At 37.9% G+C, this 20972-nt stretch overlaps 1 long non-coding RNA gene and 1 pseudogene across 2 annotated transcripts; both read right to left on the bottom strand.

Moving 5' to 3' along the window:
* Window positions 1-908: 908 nt before the first annotated feature.
* Window positions 909-5505, bottom strand: LOC117305690. 2 transcript variants are annotated; one of them, XR_004520709.1, is made up of 2 exons: window positions 2902-5505; window positions 909-2493 (listed from the first exon to the last, which is right to left on the bottom strand). It is a non-coding gene; the product is annotated as an uncharacterized LOC117305690 (long non-coding RNA). The 2 variants fall into 2 exon arrangements; XR_004520708.1 differs by having other exon boundaries at window positions 2874-5505.
* Window positions 5506-7376: 1871 nt separating this feature from the next.
* Window positions 7377-18654, bottom strand: LOC117305686 (annotated as a pseudogene).
* Between the last annotated feature and the right edge of the window lie 2318 nt (window positions 18655-20972).

The raw sequence follows: 20972 nt of genomic DNA on the forward strand, positions 1-20972 counted from the left end.
ATACAATCTCATCGAGTGTGTAACTCTGCCTGTCCAAACTACCTTCAATTTCTTTAATTATTGATGGCGGTAAATCTTGTCGTTGCCTATTATTTTGGTAAATAATATAAATGTTGTCGAATTATTTGCGCAGTTTTGAACTCAAGCTTTTAAATACCAACAGTTTGGTCAGCAACTGTTGTTTATACCCAAACATTGTAACAGAGAGGATCATTTATCTTCAATGTAATTTGGTCAGGTTAATGGTAAATGGTTGTTTAGGTCGAAAGTGCAAGAATACCAATATTAGGTTCCCATAATTATTTTCATTTTCAGCCAAATGTTGTAAATCAAGAAATGTGTAATTAAGTTATTCATCATAGTTTGCAATAAGGGAATTACAGAGTGACTATCGTTCATAAGTTCGTTGGTAGGATACAGACATTTACTTGCTAGTGTGGTCCTTTACCAATAAACAGTTTTCAGCAAGAAAGAAGTACTACTTTTAAGACTAGCAGTTGATGTTACATCTTTTATTAATGTCCTCTTTCTACAACAAAACATAGCAATAGTTCGACATTTTACCAGTGGAGCTAAAAGTAATTTATTTAATCCCTCCTTTAAGATAACATGTGAATACATGTTCACTGAAATTTTCTTTTTTTTAGTGACCCATCGGATAAAAAAAACATTGGGTACTAAATCTAGTTTAAAGTTGCTAAGGTTTAAACGTTGTATTTGTGGACGATTTAACACAATTCTTTAGTTTTACACAACCCGGGACTTTAACTGCAGGTTTATCAATGGTTAGTGCTAACCAGTAAGTTTAAAAGTATTAGTTATTAGTTATTAGTATAGTCAGTGAAAATTAAGTTTTTCATTAAAAAAGCATTTTAGAGCAAAATTTCAACGAAAGCCCCCCAAAAATGTTTTTTTTTGCCCTCTTAACTGTTGGTATTTTTGTTCCGAAGCTAAACAATTGAACGTTATTTTGTAAGATTTCTCTATAGTATAATTCGTGGATTTGCAAACCTCAATAATGGTGAAGGTCTGTTTGACATCAATTTCTTTTTTAAATTACTCTCCTTCAGTACGATTTTTTATTTGTTTTATCTCACATTTTAGACACCCCTTTGATTTTAACAAAGGCGTATTCTTCTTAGATTTTAGTAATGGGTTTGGTTTAACAAACAGTTTGTTATAATAGTAATAGACCCCAGCAATGCACAAGACAGAATATGAATTTAAATTTTGAACAAGATACTACATACTGTACATACAATACCACTAAACATCAATAATACCGATAGACTGTGTAAGTCGACTTCGAGAGAATTTGAAATTTCTGAAATCTCGAAAAAAAGCTACAGCTTGTATTATGAACTGCTTGTGTAATTGTAGAGTTCTGCTATAATAAAATTCCTCCATTGAATAGGGTCTATCGTAATAAGAACACATTAATTTTATCAACCATTATTTTTAACAATATTATTCGTTGTAAGTTTTAAAGAGAAATAATTCCACAATTTAGTTTTGAGTATTGAACAGTGAAACCAACGTTTCTTTTCAGAACCACCAAAACTCATTTAGAGATTATCATTACATGGTATGGCAACAGTGATGTGACCAACGCATTAAACTTATACGAACTTGCATTTAGGCGTAATTTTCATAGCTTTTGACTCACAGGTACCCGAAAGCTCAATAGTGACCTTTTCATCGTGAGACTTACACAGTATACACTCTAAAAACTCCCGGGTCAGAAATAACTTGGATTTGGGTCCCAGGGGGCTAGACCCATTTCTGGGTCTGTTTAACCCGGAATCCGTGTCAATGTGACCCGGATTCTGTATCATTGTGACCAGAAATTTGGTTAAATGCGGGGATTTTGACTCGGATTCCGGGACTCGTTGACAGGGATTCAGAGTCAAAGTGACCCAGAAATGGGCATGGCCCACTGGGACCAAAATCCGGATCAATTCTGACCCGGGAGTTTTAAGAGTGTAATATTTGTAACTACCAACAAGTTTACTTTACTCTACAACTCACAATCGAGGCACATAGTGTAAGATTTTAAAAGTGGCATTGACAAGTGTTTTTGATATTTTAACAACGCACCGAAGTAGCAGTTAGACCCTCTTCTTGAATGTTATAGAGCAGTTTTGACCCTTACTTGTTGGTTGTTAAGTGGTACCATTATTCCTAAACAATTTTTATAGGTCACACTTTACAGCCCCACTCCCCTGGTCATTATGTGTTGGCCTATTAGACTTTTGAGACGACCAGGATTCGAACCAACCACACCACCAACTCTTGCAACTATACTTTGAATCCTGCCAGTGAAAAAAAAAACCTTTAATCATAACTTGCCATTGATTTAAAATCGTACACGTTCACCAGGTATAGTCTGCTATAGCATATAGATCCCACTCTGCTCGCTAGCAAGAACTCCGACCAACATCAGAGACTTCATCAGAAACTGCTTTTATTAAAGTTTTTGCATTTCAGTTTTCTCTAGGAAAAGATACAAAAAACAAGTTATATTGATGATATGAGTGTCCTTAACTTATAAATTATAGCAATGATTGTTGGTGTAAAATTCTCACCATAATCTCAGGGATCCAAATGTTGTTTTAAGGGGCAGTAGGGGAAATAAATCATGTCTGAACTTTTGATGTGTGTAGGTAATGGTGGTGCAAATAATCAGGGAGGGGGGGGGGGGTCTACCTGGTCACGGTACTGGCTTCCAAGTCATTTGAGAACTTAAAATGAGTAGCTAAAGAACGTTATCATTGATCAGTTGATTTAATCTTCTAAAAGATCTATGTGCCTGACCTGTTTGAATTACATTAAGATTTTATAACAGGTAGATTAGTCTGCTTTGGTTGGTTCACCTGGGCCCAATTTGATGGCTCTGCTTACCGCCGAATTCTGCGCTTTTGATCACGATTCCCCGCTTCCCCGACTGTTGAACGACTACACTTGTATTTTCTAAAAGTTAAAACAAGTTACTATTTTGTAGTTTGTTAAGTTTGTTAATTAAAAAAAGAAAAAAAAAATGAACCAAGTAAAATTTAGACAAACCATCTTCATTCGAAAAATAACTTGGGATATCCATGTTTTCACATTATTTGTGACAATTGTAGTTGGCAGAACAAATTGTACTTTTGTGCCCTCTAACAAAACTATAATTATGCATGCAGTGTTTGCAAATTGTCCACGGTTGAGTAGTGCTGCAGTGGAGTAACTAAGCATTTCTTTCGATGCTTAGTGTTTCTCTTTAGATTTTCTCTCTTTTTCTGTCAGTTTTATTACCATCAGTGTACGGCTTTGTTATTTGTGAATAAAGTACGGCTGGTAATTTGTGGCTATACATGTAGTTGTTTAAAACCAGTTAAAACATAATAAGAATTCAGGTGTCTTTTTCAAGGTATTGCTAACTTGACATAGGGACTCGTCGTAAGTTAGTAACTAATTAGTATGCACTGGCAAGGCTCAGGGTTTGTCAGACAACATGTCTTTAGAGGGTGGACTTGTTATCTGTGCTGATCCTGCTGAGGCACGCTTCTTAGGTGGTGTTTTTGATTGAGTTGGATTGCTGTATCGGCACTTTTACAGGGATCATTGCCATTTTATTTGTATTGATCTCAGCAAAGATTTTAATCATGTCAAGTTCATAGTCACACAGCGTGGCATTATATGCAGCACCCACAGTGAAGTCAACAAACAACTGTTTGAAGCATTTTGTAACCATGTTAATAACATAGCTACATGTAGCTTGTAGCAAGTGCGTTTGTTTCAAGTATACTTTAAAAAAAATATATATTATCCATATAGGCCCTTGGCCTAATTCTTGGTTGAAGTTTTTGATTTTTTTCTTGCTTTACATTTTAAATTTGATGTACTTCATGCATGACTAGCCCCAATATACTAGTTCTTAGTACGCAATGCACTTTATTATTTGGCACCTGTATGGGGGCTACAAATGTACGCCCTGACTGCAATCAGCCATATTATTTGTAACAACACTCTGTCCGTACACTTAAAGTTACTGTGCAGTATGTGAACAATATGTGAGAAGTCATAATGATGGAGATGCTGAATAACACTGGAGGCATATGGGGTGCATCTTGTACATTTGCTCCATTAATTTATGGTGCCAAAACACTGGACTCCCTCCCTAGCATTCCAAAAACGAAGCTATTAAGAACAATTTTTTATCCACAAAGCTACATTACATGTACTTGTTTTATTGTAAAACTTGGTATCAAAATACTCCTCCATGCAGAAAACTTTGCTGTAATTGTCTATACTACCTTACTGCTTCCTCCAGTTTTGGTACTGGTTCACATCCATCATTATTCCTAAAAGACTTACAAACCCTTGTTCTGAAACTGTCAACAATTAGAACTCAAGTTCTAAAGTTGGTGCAGCTCATGTTTTGAGCTGAATTGTGAGAATATGAGTGAAGTTATGTTAATTTGTGACTGGTCGTGTTCTTCCTGCCTGGCTTAAGTGCATAAATGTAGATCATAAAATGAGTAGCAAAGAACTTGAATATGGCTGTGTTGAAGAATATATAGTTAATAAGTGGATGGTTAACAATTGATTATTATTTCACTGTGTTTCTTAAACTAATGCAACGTTAAGATTTGATCTAAGGGATTAGTTTGCCAGTTAAATTTTTAAGAAGAGAGAAGTCTGCTTTAGCCCCAGATTTTACTGTTTTATCTTACACTGTTGAACAACTTATATTTTTAAAAGTTAAAACAGTTACTATGTGTAGTTGTCATTAGTTTGTTCATTGTTAATTGTTAAGAAACATTTCCAAGCAAAGTTTAAACAAATCCTCCTCACTTGCACAATAACTTGGGATATCTATGTTTTTAAGTTTGTGACAATGGTATTTGGCAGAACAAATCGTAGTTTTGTGCCTTCGAACAAAGCTTTTAAAAAGTTGTAGTGTATGTACATGTACTGTCCACAGCTAGTTGAGGTAGTGCCAAGCTTACTGGTGGTCTGTGCTTGCAGCAAAGTGTTGCAACTGAAGACCACACATGAGTTTGGTACCAGTCAACAGTGCTGCAGTCAGTAGTATCCAAACCTTTTCTTTCCTTTGATGTGTTGGAAAAAATAGCAAAAGTAAAAGCAAGTTACTGTTTTGTACTTACAGTTTATTTCATGTGGAAAATATATGTTTAAAAGGCAAAATGTAAACATAGCATCTTCATTTGCTCATTAACTTGGAATATCCATTTATTTAAGACTGTGGCGATCGTAATTGGTAGTACAAAACGTCTCTCTTTGCCTTTAAACAAAATATAAAATTAGCACTGTCCACGGTAGTGCCAAACTACCTGGTGGTCCGCGCTTGCAGACATATACCGCCAGACTACCTGCAACCGCGGACCATCAGTCAGTCTGGTACCAGTCAACTGTGGACGGTCCACAGTTGACTGGTGGTCCGCGGTTGCAGACAGTGTATACCGCCAGATATACACTGTCTGCAACCGCGGACCACCAGTCAGTCTGGTACCAGTCAACTGTGGACGGTCCACAGTTGACTGGTGGTCCGCGGTTGCAGACAGTGTATACCGCCAGATATACACTGTCTGCAACCGCGGACCACCAGTCAGTCTGGTACCAGTCAACTGTGGACGGTCCACAGTTGACTGGTGGTCCGCGGTTGCAGACAACCGCGGACCACCAGTCAGTCTGGTACCAGTCAACTGTGGACTTTACACAGATAATGCAGGAGGTACGTAGGATCAGACTGTCCGCAGTTGGGTAGTGCTAAACTCACCGCGGTCGGCGATTGAGGGACCGCTAGCGGTGTGCACCGGTATTGCATGGATATTGGTGCGTGTCGGTTTTTTTGCGGGGGAACAATCATAACTCTTACCACACAACAATAAACAAAACAATTAAAACAACAAATTTCGAAAAAAACACAAATGTAACAGTGTTATTAATAACGTCCTCGGTTGATATGTACAAAACTATGCTACACACTGGCGTCCACGGTTGAATGTAAAAATAGCGAATAATAAAAAGGGGGTAATTAGCAGTTTAAATCAATCAATACTTGCTATATTTGTTTGAGGTGGACTGACTAGTGTTTTGTCTTCATTGTAGGCCTATACTATTCTATTTTGAGCACGTCCACAGATGCTGGGTTCTAAACGTTGTCCTCGGTTGGAGGTGAAAGCATGTAGGGGTGTTTTGTTTAGCCTTGTGTACTAAGCGAAATTTGCCTGAAATTTTGTACAATTTGCATTGTTATTTCTGTCCAGGTCAATACAAAGGTAGTTACCTTCAGGATAATCTATGCTGCAAAGCAACCACAAAATAATAGACTCTTTGAAATTTGAGCTACTGGTCGTCATTGCTGTATTTTTGAAAACATTTATTGAAACAATTATAACGAATATGGGATTTGAAGCACTGCTTGGTGAGGTATCATAGTAAAAATGGTATAACTTTGTGTATTTTGTAATTTTGATTTTTACCCATACACCGATGTGTGTTAGCACTGTATATTTGGTACTTTCCAGAGTCCTGGGAAAAATTATCACAGGCATATTACTTGGGTGGGATTCGAACCCATGACCCTTGTAATTCTAGAGCAGTGTCTTACCAACTAATTGCTAACACACATCGGTGTATGGGTAAAAACCCAAACTAATCTTTAATTATCCTTGATGCAAATTTGACATCAATTATTTGTGTTTTAACTTGCTGGGTAGATTACGTTTTTTTGAGAACTTGTCTTGCTACTCCCACAGATGAGTTTCTTACTTCATACCTCGTTTATTTTTTAGCATTTAAAGGCAATGGACAATTTTGGTAATAACTCAAAATAATTGTCAGCATACGAACTTTAATACTTGGTAACAAGCAATGGAGAGCTTTTGATAATATTAAAAATTTAGAGAAACGGCTCCCATTGAAGTAACATAGTTTTTGAGAATTTTCCAAGAATTTTATTTTGAGAAATCACAAGGAAATTTGGTTGGAAATTCTGTTGTTATCAAGAAAGAAATTGTCTTGCTTAGTAAATTTTGTGCTTAGCAGCTCTTTGAAATTGTGCCCTGGTATTATTATTATAGTATGGGTTCAGAGTAAAATATTTTGATTCTAAATGATGGAGCAGTCCTGGGCCCAATTTCATGGCTCTGCTTACTGTAAGCACGGAATCGGCGCTTACGAAGGCAGGGAATTTCGGCTTGCAGCAAGGGTATTAAATTGGTTAGCAGTGAATTTTGGCTACTCTACGCTACTAGGCATCCTAGGCTAGCGTAGAAATTTGGCGCCTTGCATGTAAGCAGGGAATCGTGATCGTAAGCAGAGCCTTTGATCGGTCGAGTTGGTATTTGAAAAGCGTTTGTAACCTTTTGTTATGAAATGCATATAGTTAGATAAAGAATATAAAATTAGAATATAACAATCCACACACGCATGCCTCGAAATTGCTAGGTTTTCCTTATACATCGCGAAGCAACACGGTCGGCCATTTTGTGGAGCCAAGATTTTGACTCAAAAAAAGGGCAGATGGTGTTAGCTCGCATCGTAAAACGAAAACCGTGCAATTTCGAGTGATACTTGTGTGGATCATTGTATTCCTCTTTTAAGATATCTTTCTAACCATAATGTATTTCATAACAAACTGTTTCAAACACTTTTTCCAAGTCAGCGAGTTCCTTTAACTTCAGCCCTTTTCACACTACTCTATTCCCTAGGGGGAACCCCAAGAATAACGGCCGGTAGATCAATCCATGATACCTCACATGGAATAATGCTTCTCCACCTAAGAAATAAACAATACAAAAAAAAGTTATTTAATTATTAAACAAAAAAATGAATGTATCGGCAAATAAAAGAGCATGTGATGAATTACAGCTTAAAACAAGCAGGGTTATTGCTGTGTGATTACTTCCTGCGAATGCGAATGCATTATGAATGTTGACGTCACAAGTTCGCAACAAATAATTCACAAAACTTGAGTTGTGCTCAACTCTCTTGCAAATATCGCAACGAAAACAGAGTTGTAGACGTCAAATTGACGCCAAATTGGTATCGCAAAAATTATGAACCAACGCGGAGCGATTACATAATTGGTCTACATGTTTCCACTAGCTTGCTCTAGTCATAGTAAGGAGACTTACCCGTAAGATTGTTGGTTGTTTTTGTAAAGCCTTCTCATACGACTCTCCCAGATACCATCTCAGTTTTGGAGTCATTCAGAGCGAATGAGTAAAGATAAAGTAAGATGAAACTAGACCTACCCGTAAGATTGTTGGTAGTTTCTGCAAAGCCTTCTCATATGACTCTACCAATATTCCATCTCAGTTTTGGAGTCATTTAGAGCGAATGAGTAAAGATAAAGTAAGATGAAACTAGACCTACCCGTAAGATTGTTGGTAGTTTCTGTAGAGCCTTCTCATATGACTCTACCAGATATTCCATCTCATCTTCTTCAACGTCATGCTTTATCATGTTAGTCTTGCCAGCATGCTCCAGCATCTTCAACAATTTGGGAACCTGAATAAATAATCACTTATGTCATTAATAATAATAATAATAATAAAGAATATTTATAAGGCGCCAAAATCCACCAAAATGAGGTGCTCAGGCACACAGGAGGGGGAACCACACACAGCAAGGAAAACGGGAAAAGCTATACATAAAAAATTACGGAGTTTGGCAACAAAATCTCAAAAAGTTTAAATTCTTTATACAAGGTGTATGCATTAACATTGAAATACAAACATAAAGGATGAGCAATTTCAATTTCCTTTGAAAAGCAGTTTTCGAATGGAGGTAAGAGGTGTATTTGTAACCAGGATGAATAATAACCCCCTCTTAAACTGAATTCGTCGATGTAGCATTACGTCACTGTTTGTATAAATATTCATCTCATGCAAATCACGCTCAATTCAAATCAGCTAACACCATTTCAAATCAGCTAACACACCATTGGCGACGCACTATATTTTCCCCTCATTCAAATACTGATCGAAGACAAGTCAGCATGTTATATTTCCCTTCGTCTTCTAGAATAAATAACAACACAAATAATAACTTGCAGAATAAATAACAACTCATGATAAACAACGAAAGCCGAGTCCTATTTCCCAATTGTTTGGCCTTAAAACAACTCAGGGCCACATACAGTACATTAAAAACAAAAAAAGGTTTCCCTAAAATCTTCCTGCAATGATCCTTAATTGGATGCAACGACATACCTCATATTCTTGAAGCAATGAATAAGCTACTCCTGTCTTGCCGGCTCTAGCCGTCCTACCAACCCGATGTATATACGTCTTGATGTAAGGTGGCATGTCATATGAGATGACGTATCTAGCATTCTCTATATCCATTCCACGAGCCATTGCATCCGAACAAATTAACCTGAATAAGAACATTTACAACATAATCAACAACTTAACAAAAAATAATAAAAGCCATGGCAACGGAACAGATTAACCTGAAATAAGAACATTGACAGCATAGTACATGTATCAATAATAATAATAATAGTTGGTAAGACACTGCTCTAAAATTGCAAAGGTCATGGGTTAGAATCCTACCAGAGTAATATGCCTGTAACTTTTTTCCACAGAAATCAGGAAAGTACTGATTATACATACCAATAACGTTCCCATAGTTTTAGAGTTTGTTTAACTCAAACAGTTAAGTAGGATTTAAAAACTTTGCATGGTGGAAGTATGTGAGGTTTGAGGTAACACCATGAGAAAATATCTTTTAAGTAGGGTTGGTTCTGAAAGTGAACCGGTTGTTGACAACTCAACACGTTTCCATCATTACGCTCTGATCGTCTTCTAAAACCCAATGCTCTGATCGTCTCCTGAAAACTGAGTTATCAACCACTGGTTCTTTTCAGGACTGAAGACAATCTGAGCATACTGAAAGAGATTTTGATTGAATTACACACCACTTAATAATTTTCAACTTTGAACTGTTTCAGTAAGCTCTGATCATCTCCAAAAAAACATATACTACGATTGTCTCCTAAGGACGATCAGAGCATAATGACACTCAAAAGAGATTTTCACATGGCATACTGCAAACAACACCCATTACTCAACAGTTACTCACAGTTCTATCTTGCCAGCTTTGAACTGTTTGAGTATCTGCCGTCTTTGTCCTGCCGTTTGATTGGATGAAAACTCTGCAACCTCAATCCCTCCAATCAGCTTGAGCAGATGGTAGAGACGATGTGTGGATTCAATGGTGTTTGCGAAACACAGGATCTGAGAGAGCTTCAGGGACTGGATGAGATGAAGAACGACTAAGGGTTTCTCGCCAGGCGTGCACTGGATGTAACGCTCCTAAACATCAGAAAATAGAATTAGCCAATGCAAACTGCTGAGGCACCTCGTCAAACTATCTCCTGGAATATTCAGGGAAGGCTTTATTTTGTTGGGAAAACCACAAACAGGTGACCTTGCTCAGTGGTAACCACGAACCAGGCTTCCAGTTGATAACAATCTTAGTGCTCATGGTCTAATCTTAAAGTCAGTGGACACTATTGGTAATTGTCAAAGACTAGCCTTCACAGTTGGTGTATCTCAACATTATATATAAAATAACAAACCTGTGAAAATTTGAGCTCAATCGGTCATCGAACTTGCGAGATAATAATTAAAGAAAAAGCACCCTTGTCACGCGAAGTTGTGTGCTTTTAGATGGTTGATTTCGAGACCTCAAGTTCTAAATCTGAGGTCTCGAAATCAAATTCGTGGAAAATTACTTCTTTCTCGAAAACTATGGCACTTCAGAGGGAGCCGTTTCTCACAATGTTTTATACTATCAACCGATTCAAGGCAACGTGTCCCTCTAAGCAAAACTTATTCATAGTTTCTTCATGGCCTGATGAATAAAACATACTTTGAGTCCAAATGGAGTGGTGAACTTTCCAACAAACTCCCCTCTTTCCTCCAAAGCTTCCTGACCATCCCCCTGCTTGTTTTCTTCTATTCTTCGACGTCACAACAGATACTATCAAACGAGGCTGGAATAAATTGAGCTGGGTCAACTTCTCTGGGTTCTGAGAGAGGGTTGCAGAAAACAGCAACTTCTGAAGCTAAAAATAGAATAACAAGCAAGTTTTAGTGTCATGTTCAATGCTTCTAATAAACACGTCCCTGTTTGCATCATGGATAGACCACTTTAGTCTAAAGCTCTTCATTTCACCATAATGTTGTGCCAAGACTGAGTGGGTTTTGAATCCCTAGCCCCGACACTTGTGTCCTTAGGCATGACAATTAACCATTGCTTCGTCCTGGATGGGACGTGAAGCCGTGGTCCATTGAACCCAGTGCACTTATTGAAAAGAGAAAGCGTTTGCCCCAGTGTTCCTGGCTGTGGCTGCTGTATGCGCCATAGCACCTTGTAAACCCTTATAAGGTGCTACATAATTGGGTCTCATAATTCACCTCTACAAAAACACACCTTTCTGAAAGTGTGTATATACTCAGCGCCTTGAGTACCTTGCTTTGTAGATAAGGGTGCTATATAATGTAAGACTCTGATATTGTTATAGATCATTACTTACTGGCATTTGAATCTTTGAACAGCTAGCTACTGTTATTGGTCCTGGAGTTTGCCTTCTACTATCCTTGTATGCACACTTCTCTACTTGAGCAATCCAATCCTGAGATATCTGATCCATCATTCGATCAGCCTCATCAATAACCTATAATCAATCAATTACACATTTATTGATTAACAACAAGACTCATCATTCGATCAGCCTTGTCAATAAACCTACATGTATAATAAATGTATTCAAAATTGATCATTCAATCAGCCTCTTCAATAACCTATAATCAATACATTCCGAATTGATTCACATACAATCAGCCATCAGAACTTTTGTTGTGCTTAGCAGCTCTATGAAATTGGGTCCTGATGTTGTCAGTAAAGCACACAATGATTAAACAAATTCATTTTACAACCCACATTACCAAGGCCGGTGATCCTGACCTGACGTGTACAAGCCTCGAAGCAGGTGGAGAGCACAGCAGAGAGACAGTCCGTATATTGAGTTGATCTTTATGATTAAAAATTGCTTTCATGGTGCGATTTAACAACTTTTCTAACTGCTTCACAATAACCTAAAAGCACATGTCTATGAACTTGTTATCATAAAAAAATAAAAGTGTTGAAAACTGCCGTTTGATGTTTAATGCACGTAAAAGACCCAGTGCACTTACAGTAAACAAGAAAGGGATTCACCCTGTGTTGCTGGTTTGATTGGCTCCATATTGCGCCACAGCACATTGTAAACAAAGGGAAAAGGTCTCACACTTATAAAAAAATAGCTCCACATACCTTACAGGAAAAATACAGACTGTTAGAGCGTCATGAGTGTCACTGAGGGATGTATTTGAGTGCTATACAAGCCACTAATATTGTTATGTTAAAGGCAGTGGACACTATTGGTAATTACTCAAAATAATTATTGGCATAAAACCTTTCTTGGTGCGATTAATGGGGAGAGGTTGATGGTATAAAACATTGTGAGAAACAGCTCCCTCTGAAGTGCCATAGTTTTCAAGAAAGAAGTAATTTTCCACGAATTTGATTTTGAGACCTCAAGTTTAGAACTTGAGGTCTCAAAATCAACCATCTAAACGCACACAACTTCGTGTGACAAGGGTTATTTTCCTTTCATTATTATCTCGCAACTTCGATGACCGATTGAGCTCAAATTTTCACATGTTTGTTATTTTATGCATATGTTGAGATACACCAACTGTGAAGACTAGTCTTTGAAAATTACCAATAGTGTCCACTGCCTTTAACAAACAATGAAAGACTGGTTAACCTGAGAAACAGCTGCAGCCACAGCCCTGAGAAACAGCTGTAGCCACAGCCCTGAGAAACAGCTGCAGCCACAGCCCTGAGAAACAGCTGCAGCCACAGCCCTGAGAAACAGCTGCAGCCACAGCCCTGAGAAACAGCTGTAGCCACAGCCCTGAGAAACAGCTGTAGCCACAGCCCCCGAGTTCGGCAAAGCCTTAAAGAACGTGGACACTATTGGTAATTGTCAAATTATTAAAATAAGTTAATAGAGGCCAACTTGCGAAATAAGACCAAACAGTACCATGCCAGTTATAAGATTTACTCAAAGCAATCAATATTTTTTGACATTATGCGAGGGGTTCAAGTTGGATACCGGCGATGGAGGCTTGCTGTCTTTAAAGTCACAGGACACCACTGGAAATTGTCAAAGACCACTCTTCTCACTTGATCTCAACATTATGCATAAAATAACAAACCTTGAGCTCAAAATTTGAGCTCAATCGGTCATCGAAGGTGCGAGATAATAATGAAAGAAAAATAACCCTTGTCACACGAAGTTGTGTGCGTTAAGATGGTTGATTTCAAGACCTCAAGTTCTAAATTTGAGGTCACGAAATCAAATTCGTGGAAAATTACTTCTTTCTCAAAAACTATGGCACTTCAGAGGGAGCCGTTTCTCACAATGTTCTATACCATCAACCTCTCCCCATTACTCATCACCAAGAAAGGTTTTATGCGAATAATTATTTTGTGTAATTACCAATGGTGTCCACTGCCTTTAAGCCTTGTTCATACTTCCTGCGAATGAAATGCGAAGAAAATTTTGACCTCACAGGGCTGTTTTCGCCGAGAATGTTTAGCAGGATGTGAGTACAAATCAACTGACGCAAACTATCTGTTGCAAATTTTTGACGTCAAAATTGTGGCAAGAAGTATGAACCAGGCCTAAAGGACAAGTCCACCTGCAGGGATAACAAAAACGATAATGATCATGGCGCAAAGAGAATGCATTCTATTGGTTGAATGAGCGTGTGCGTATTCTGCTTGGATCAAATCAACCAATACAATGTGTTCTATTTGTGTCGAGATCATTATCGTTTTTGCTATCGCTGCAGTGTGACTCTGCCTTTAGACAGTTACATGGCATGCATGTAGTACTTACCAAAAATCTGAGATGTTGGAGAGAGAAGCCTTGAGTCTTATTAATGTGATCCACAAGCCTGCCAGGGGTAGCCACTACTATGTCACACTGGGTCTCTCCATTACTAGTCAACCAGAAATTATATAATGTTATGTGCATGTTAAGGCTACATTATGAAGTTTCTTTGTCATTGTCTAGGACGCATCTGTTTCATTTTTAAACAATAAAAATTGCTGCCACATAAAGTTTCTCAGAAGATGATGAGTGTGTAAACCTGGGGGTCGCACGGCTGTTGCCCGTTGTTCATACTCCTGTCGATGACTAAAGCAAGCTAGTCTACTCCGTGGTAGAAGAATATAAAGCAAGACAGTTTTCTAAAGAACAAAATCTACCTGGCAAGTAGGCACACAAATGGTTTTACCGCAAATCAAATATATACATTTAACACACATAAATATTACCAGCGTCTTGAAGTCATTCTTACCTTGTCTCAACCAACATTCTTTGCTCCTGGCCAAATTTCTTCAGACCACCAACCAGAGCAGGTTTAAGACTGGTTCCTTTACAGAGTGAAGTGAAGACTTTGTGGACCTTTTGGGCTAGATCATGGGTTGGCAAGACAACCAGAGCACGGATACGGGGTACCATTCTGTAAAGCAGGGCCTGGGTTCAGCCGAAAAAAAGGGGGAAATGAATACTGTTTTAATCATTTATGGACAACACTTTTATTTTGTCAATTTGTCAAAGCCCAACAAAGTACATGTAACTATAAGAAACCTGCAGAACGCAACTTCCAAGGTATTCATTTGGTAATTGTCAAAGATAGGAACATCAATATGCATCTCAACATCAAAATATACATGTAACCATCAAATAAGAAACCTTGGAAAATTTGGGCTCAATTGGTTTTAATCAAAGTTACATGTTGCATAGAATTGTGTGATTCCACAAGCCTTTGGAGCCTTTCTCAGTTTCAAATTTGGGGTTGAACAACCTCCTGCTCTAAAACTTTATTACTGCTAAATGAGATAATTTGTGACATTTAGTAGCAAATATGTCCACAAAGGAAGAATAATTTCTCCCAGAAATGCTTCTCAGAATCAAACTTATTTTATTTTTAAACTCCTGTCTTTTTTCATATTCACCTGGAGCACTACTTCAGAGTGAACTGACTCTTAACCCTTTGCACGCTAACGGCGACCACAGTCGACGATCGTGTTTATTCCTTGCGCGCTGTCGGCGACTCCAGTCGCCCAGCAGTACTGCAAGTAAATAGGTGAGGAATTCTGGGAAACTATTGACCCCTGACCCTCATCCAGCTGCATGTATCTAGCTGTACATGTGTGCAACGATATTTCATAATAAAAAAAAACATCTTTTGTCTCAAATTTTCTCACAATTTCCGATCAAAAAGCTGTACGCTAAGACAAAATGCGGACACAATGGACGTCCATGCAGCATTTCTGGAAAACTTTCAGGACTCAGACTCCGGAGAATTAGACTTTGAAGAGCTTTTTTCGAGAGATTCTGATGTGTTGAAAATGCTGTATGTGTACTGTGTACGTGTACTGTGTACTTGTCAACGATAACGATGTACATGAACACGACACTGGGTCTGCCGGCAGCAGCGATGGGTCTGGATCGGACGATGGCCCCGATGAAAATCGACAGCAACTGGGCTTGATAGAATAGTGGTAATAGTGGTAATGAAATAAGCGTATCTCGGTTATTCTTTATCCAAAGCCCATAATGTTTACTGCAATAGATGGGAATTAAAATACTGAGTAAAAAGCTTATTTTGCAACTTAGCCCAAAACACTTTCTTCACAGAGTAAAAGTCTTGAAGAAAAATGGATGTGCATTTTAGTAGCCCCACACAGGAAATTCAGCACCAGGGGAATACTGTGTGTACAACCTGCTGTAAACCATATATGTACTACAAAAAACCGATAGTAAATGTGTACTTCGAAACAAGTAAGTTTGCATTGCCATTAATTTTAAGAATGTTCACAAATCGTATACCTTCCCTTTAAAGACACTGGACACTATTGGTAATGGTCAAAGACCAGTCTTTGCACTTGCTCTATCTCAACATATGCATTAAATTACAAACCTGTGAAAATTTCAGCTCAATCGGTCATTGAAGTTGCGAGATAACTATGAAAGAAAAAACACCCTTGTCATACGAATTTGTGTGCTTTCTGATGCTTGATTTCGAGGGAACTGTTTCTCACAATGTTTTATCCTATCAACGGCTCCCCATTACTCTTTACCATTAAGGTTTTATGGTAAAAATTATTTTGAGTAATTACCAATAGTGTCCACTGCCTTTAAATGTTGCATACATACGTGTACCTACCTGAACAATAGGGATTGCAAATGCCAGGGTTTTACCGCTACCGGTAGGTGCAGAGACACATACATCTCTTGGACGGTAACCCACATCTCCAGTTTGAATGCCTAGTCTAACTTAATCAAGAATCACTGGTATCACGTGTCGTTACACTGCAATAAAAGAAAGTTCTGTCACAATAAACTTCAGTTTCAAATTTTGGTAAACCATGTTTGTTTTAAAAAAAGAAACAAGATAACTATAGCAGGAACAGTGCAACTTGGTTTTGAAAACTGTGGGAGTCAGTAGGGATTTAAGTGAAGATCACATATTTCTAGCTGATTTTTGTTTTATACTCCTGAACTAAACTCACTGATTGGTGAGAACCAACATTTTAAAATATCTTCTGGCGTGTATCGATAGCCAACAAAAATCATTTAGAATGGGTGGTAAGGATTCCAAAACGCAAGTTCTAGCAGCGGAATTTTAGCAGCGCAATCTAGCAATTTGAGTGTCCGGCAGTCCGTAAAGTGGTCCATTGCAATTATCTATGACGCACATGACCCAGGAAATGAACCAATATTTCAGTAGATTTCATATCCAGATAATGTCTGATGGAGCCAATTCTATGAAGAGCAAACGAAGCAGCACAACTATTGCTGGCATAATGGTTCAGCAAAATATTGTCATCAAAGTGAATATTGAGAAGGTTGCAGGCACTTGCAACTGGGTAGTAATGGAACTACATGTGTATTGTTCAATTTGATGCTAGAGTTAGGACTTAAGCCCAATTCATACTTCCTGCGAATGCAAAGCGAGTCTTGATGTCACAAATTCGCAACGAATAATTCACAGCAGTTGAACTCTGCTCGACTCACTTCTGAATAACGCTGCAAAAGGAGGGTTGTGACAGAATTCACGTCAAATTTGCTTCGCATTCGCATGAAGTATGAACCGGGCTTAACAGGTATGTGACGACTGGAACAATTATTACCATTGGTTTCATTCTCATTTAAAAAAACAAAAGGTACAACAATTGACAAAAGTGTGTGATATTTGTTGACATGTTAAATGTTCGATTCAGAAAACAGTATTAAGTCTTTACCAGGGAAAAGACGCATCACACCATCATCCTGTAGTCTCTTCACAAGCAGTGAATCCAGTTGTTTCATCTTGTCCACATCTACACTGTGTTTCTGAAGGTCATGTTCAATCAGCATTGGACGAGCCAACCAATCAGGAAGCACTCTAGTGACCTGGTCAAAGTTCAAATGTCAAAAGTAATAAAGCATCACATCAATTAGACCAATGAGTATTAAGGTTGGCTCTGTGGTTTCATCCCTGCCTTTCACTGTTTTGTATTTAAGATTTTAGACCTAATTTACAAAATGTATCTGAGTTTCCCTCCTACTAAGACTAGTACATTTTTTGATCATCCTTTCAAACCAGGTAAACCTTCAGGCACAAAAGTCAGAATTCAAGTCACTTTTGTTGAAGCGATGGAAGTTGACAAACAAGTTTATCACTTGTTAAATTGGAAGGGAGCAACTGATTCCATCAATTGTCCAGCCAAAATAAAAGTATATTACTACGTAGATGCTCTACATGGTAAACATCAAACCAGCATCTGACGTGTGATGGTGAACGGCTCTCAGTCATAAATTGTATGGCATATGTAATATTTATTGAAAGTGAGTTTTACTGCAGAGGCTGTATACTCCCCAGGGAGCTGAAATAGTTTAAGGAATGAACTAAATGGCCCAGTGTCCAGGGGTATAGTGTTAGAAGCTTTTTGAGATACCTTTCTGGTGTGAAAGGTGCTATTATACTGGTTAATTGTTATCATCATTATTAATGTTATTGAGCAAAGTTTACCTTCTGTTTCTTCTTATTTTTCTTGTCACCTAGAATTGTAAAGTCCTCTGCCATTTCTTGTTCATCCTCAATCTCATCATCAGAAATGGCAGACTTTGACCTCTGACCTACATCTACCTCAGTGTCATCATCCTCTTCAACGTCAACTCCAATTTCCATTTCCTCAGTTACGTTACTATGGTTACCATCATCTTCATTTGGGATAATCACATCACCCTTTTTACTCTTTTTAATCTTTTTAATCTTTTTGACACGTTTGTTGTTCACAGATTCATCTTCATTGTTAACATCTGATGAACCATCTTTGTTAACATCCTCACCGGAGCCATTTCTTAAAGATGAAACTTCTTCTTCATCACTCCCTTCTGATGATTGAGTCTCAGCGATGCCTGAAGAGCTCTCATCAACTTTTCTTTTCTTTGCTCTTTTAGAATCGGATGGAATTGTACTCCGCTTACGAGTCTTTGAAGTAGTTTTGCTCTTTACTTTCTCGTATCTGATGTTTTGACCAACTCACTGCTACTACTTGTTAACAGTGCTTGCTCGACTGTTTTACTTTGTTTGATCTCTTTGCTGCCGTCTCTAGCTTTTATAGCAGTTTCACGGTCTCTAGCCTTTGCGTACAACTTTTTTAAGATGACCTTCGGTGCTACACTTTTCTTCTTGGCTGACGTTTTCTTCTTCTTTGTCTTTTCACCAGCTCCCCTTTTGGCCGGTGTTTCTTCTGCCTTCTCGGAAATTTCATCATGGGAAACTTCTGCAAGGATTTTGCTGCTACTGTTGGTGTCCGTCGATGCCTGCTCAAGACTTTTTCTTTTTCTTGCTTTGGCTTTTTCATGCAACCTTGTTAAGATAGCTTAAGAGGATGATCTTTGAGAGTGATCTCCAACCATAAACCTGTACGTACATCACAAAACAAAAAAAGTCTTGGTATTATTGCACGGTAGATATACATGGGGGTTAAGTAGAAACTTCAGCGATCAATTTCCACGACGCGTAGGCCTAGTACGTAAAATACACTATTATGCGGTACTGATATTTGCCATCTTGCCCTTGAGCTAATTATTCAATATGCAGGAAAGCGCCCTCTGTTGTCTACATCATCATGTATGTTGAGCAAGCTCTGTGAAAAAGCTAGAAGGCGGTCGCTGGTTTTGCCGCTTTGTTTGAGATACATTTTTTACAAGAAAAAAACTAAATATTTAATTGTTATTAGTATACTACAAACTAAATCAATCATCAATGTACCTGTAAGTAACCTTAAAAACTTATGAAAATTCTCTTTTAGCTAATAACATAATAAGTACAAAATAATAATAATACTTACACAGTTCTATTTATTATTTTAATTTTAGTAATAGTAACAAATAGTAATTAGTAGTATGCCTCTTTTGATTTGAGGATTTTAAATGTTGGCCTATATTGGAGGAGTTGACGGCGAGTTGGAGGCAAGTTAGTAGGACCCCCGAGGGTTGGGTGTGTGCTGTGGCCGATTAAAATATAATTTATATTATATTATAAATAACGTGTAAACTAAACGCTGCGATGGTAATTGATTGGAATTGGACTTGGAAAATTGGAGGATTACAAAAGTAAAAAATTACTCGAAATAGTTTTTAGCATAAAAACTTACTTGGTAATGAGCAATGGGGAGAGGTTGATGGTATACAAAATTGTGAGAAATGGCTCCCTCTGAAGTGACGTAGTTTTCGAGAAAGAAGTAAATTTCCACGAATTCGATTTCGAGACCTCAAGTTTAGAATTTGAGGTCTCGAAATCAAACATCTAAACGCACACAACTTCGCGTGACAAGGGTGTTTTTTCTTTCATTATTTTCTCGCAACTTTGACTACCAATTGAGTTCAAATTTCCACAGGTTTGTTTTTTTACGCATATGATCAGATACACCAAGTGAGAAGATTGTCTATGTCAATTACCAATAGTGTCCACTGCCTTTAATAACAGTAATAATAAATCAAATAAAGCGCTGGTATCCAGAACAAAATATTTCTATCCCCATAAGCTTTCAACCTGGAAGGTGGAATGGCAAACTGGACCTTAAGGATCAAATGCAGCAGAAAGGTCAAGTAACACCAAACTTACAGAGAGTTTCTTGTCAATATCTCCAAGGATACTATTTTAAACAAATCGTTATTATGCATGTCTTACCTAAAAACACAAATGAAAAACGTATGAGAACGTCTCTGATTTAATAATAATTATACTAATTGTGGCTTTTTATAAATAGCGCACATACACCTGTCACTCAGTGACGCCAAAGGTGCTTCAACATTCAGTATTTCCTGCAATGTATGCGGAACAACGTTTTGAGGAATGAGACAGACTCCTTTGCATAGCATTATGTTTAGAATTTTTAGCATAGATAGGGTTAGAGGCGTCTGTCTCCTGAAAAGGTCAAAACATTACCGATGCAAGCAGGGATATAGGCCTATGTAATAGGTAACTATTAGTTCTCTGTTGGCAGGACAGACGTATCTCCATACTTTTGTTTGGGCACTGGCCTGGTGACCAGTCTTTTTTCTTTGTCCTTTTCTTCCACTCTGTACTTTTTAACATGCGCCTTTGATAATTTTGTATGTAAGGGGCGCAATATAAATTTAAAATATTATTATCATTATTATTATTAATTGTTTACAAGGTGCTGTGCTGTAGTATGCTGCCAATCAAACCAGGAACACCGGGGCAAACCCCTTCTATTTTCGATAAGTGCACTGGGTTCCTTAATGTGCGTAACACAACTCCCAGGACCAACGGCTTTGCATCCTTTACTGGTCTTTGAAAATTTCAAAAGGT

This window comes from Asterias rubens, unplaced genomic scaffold, assembly GCF_902459465.1.
Source record: "Asterias rubens unplaced genomic scaffold, eAstRub1.3, whole genome shotgun sequence".
Classification (NCBI taxonomy): Eukaryota; Metazoa; Echinodermata; class Asteroidea; order Forcipulatida; family Asteriidae; genus Asterias; species Asterias rubens.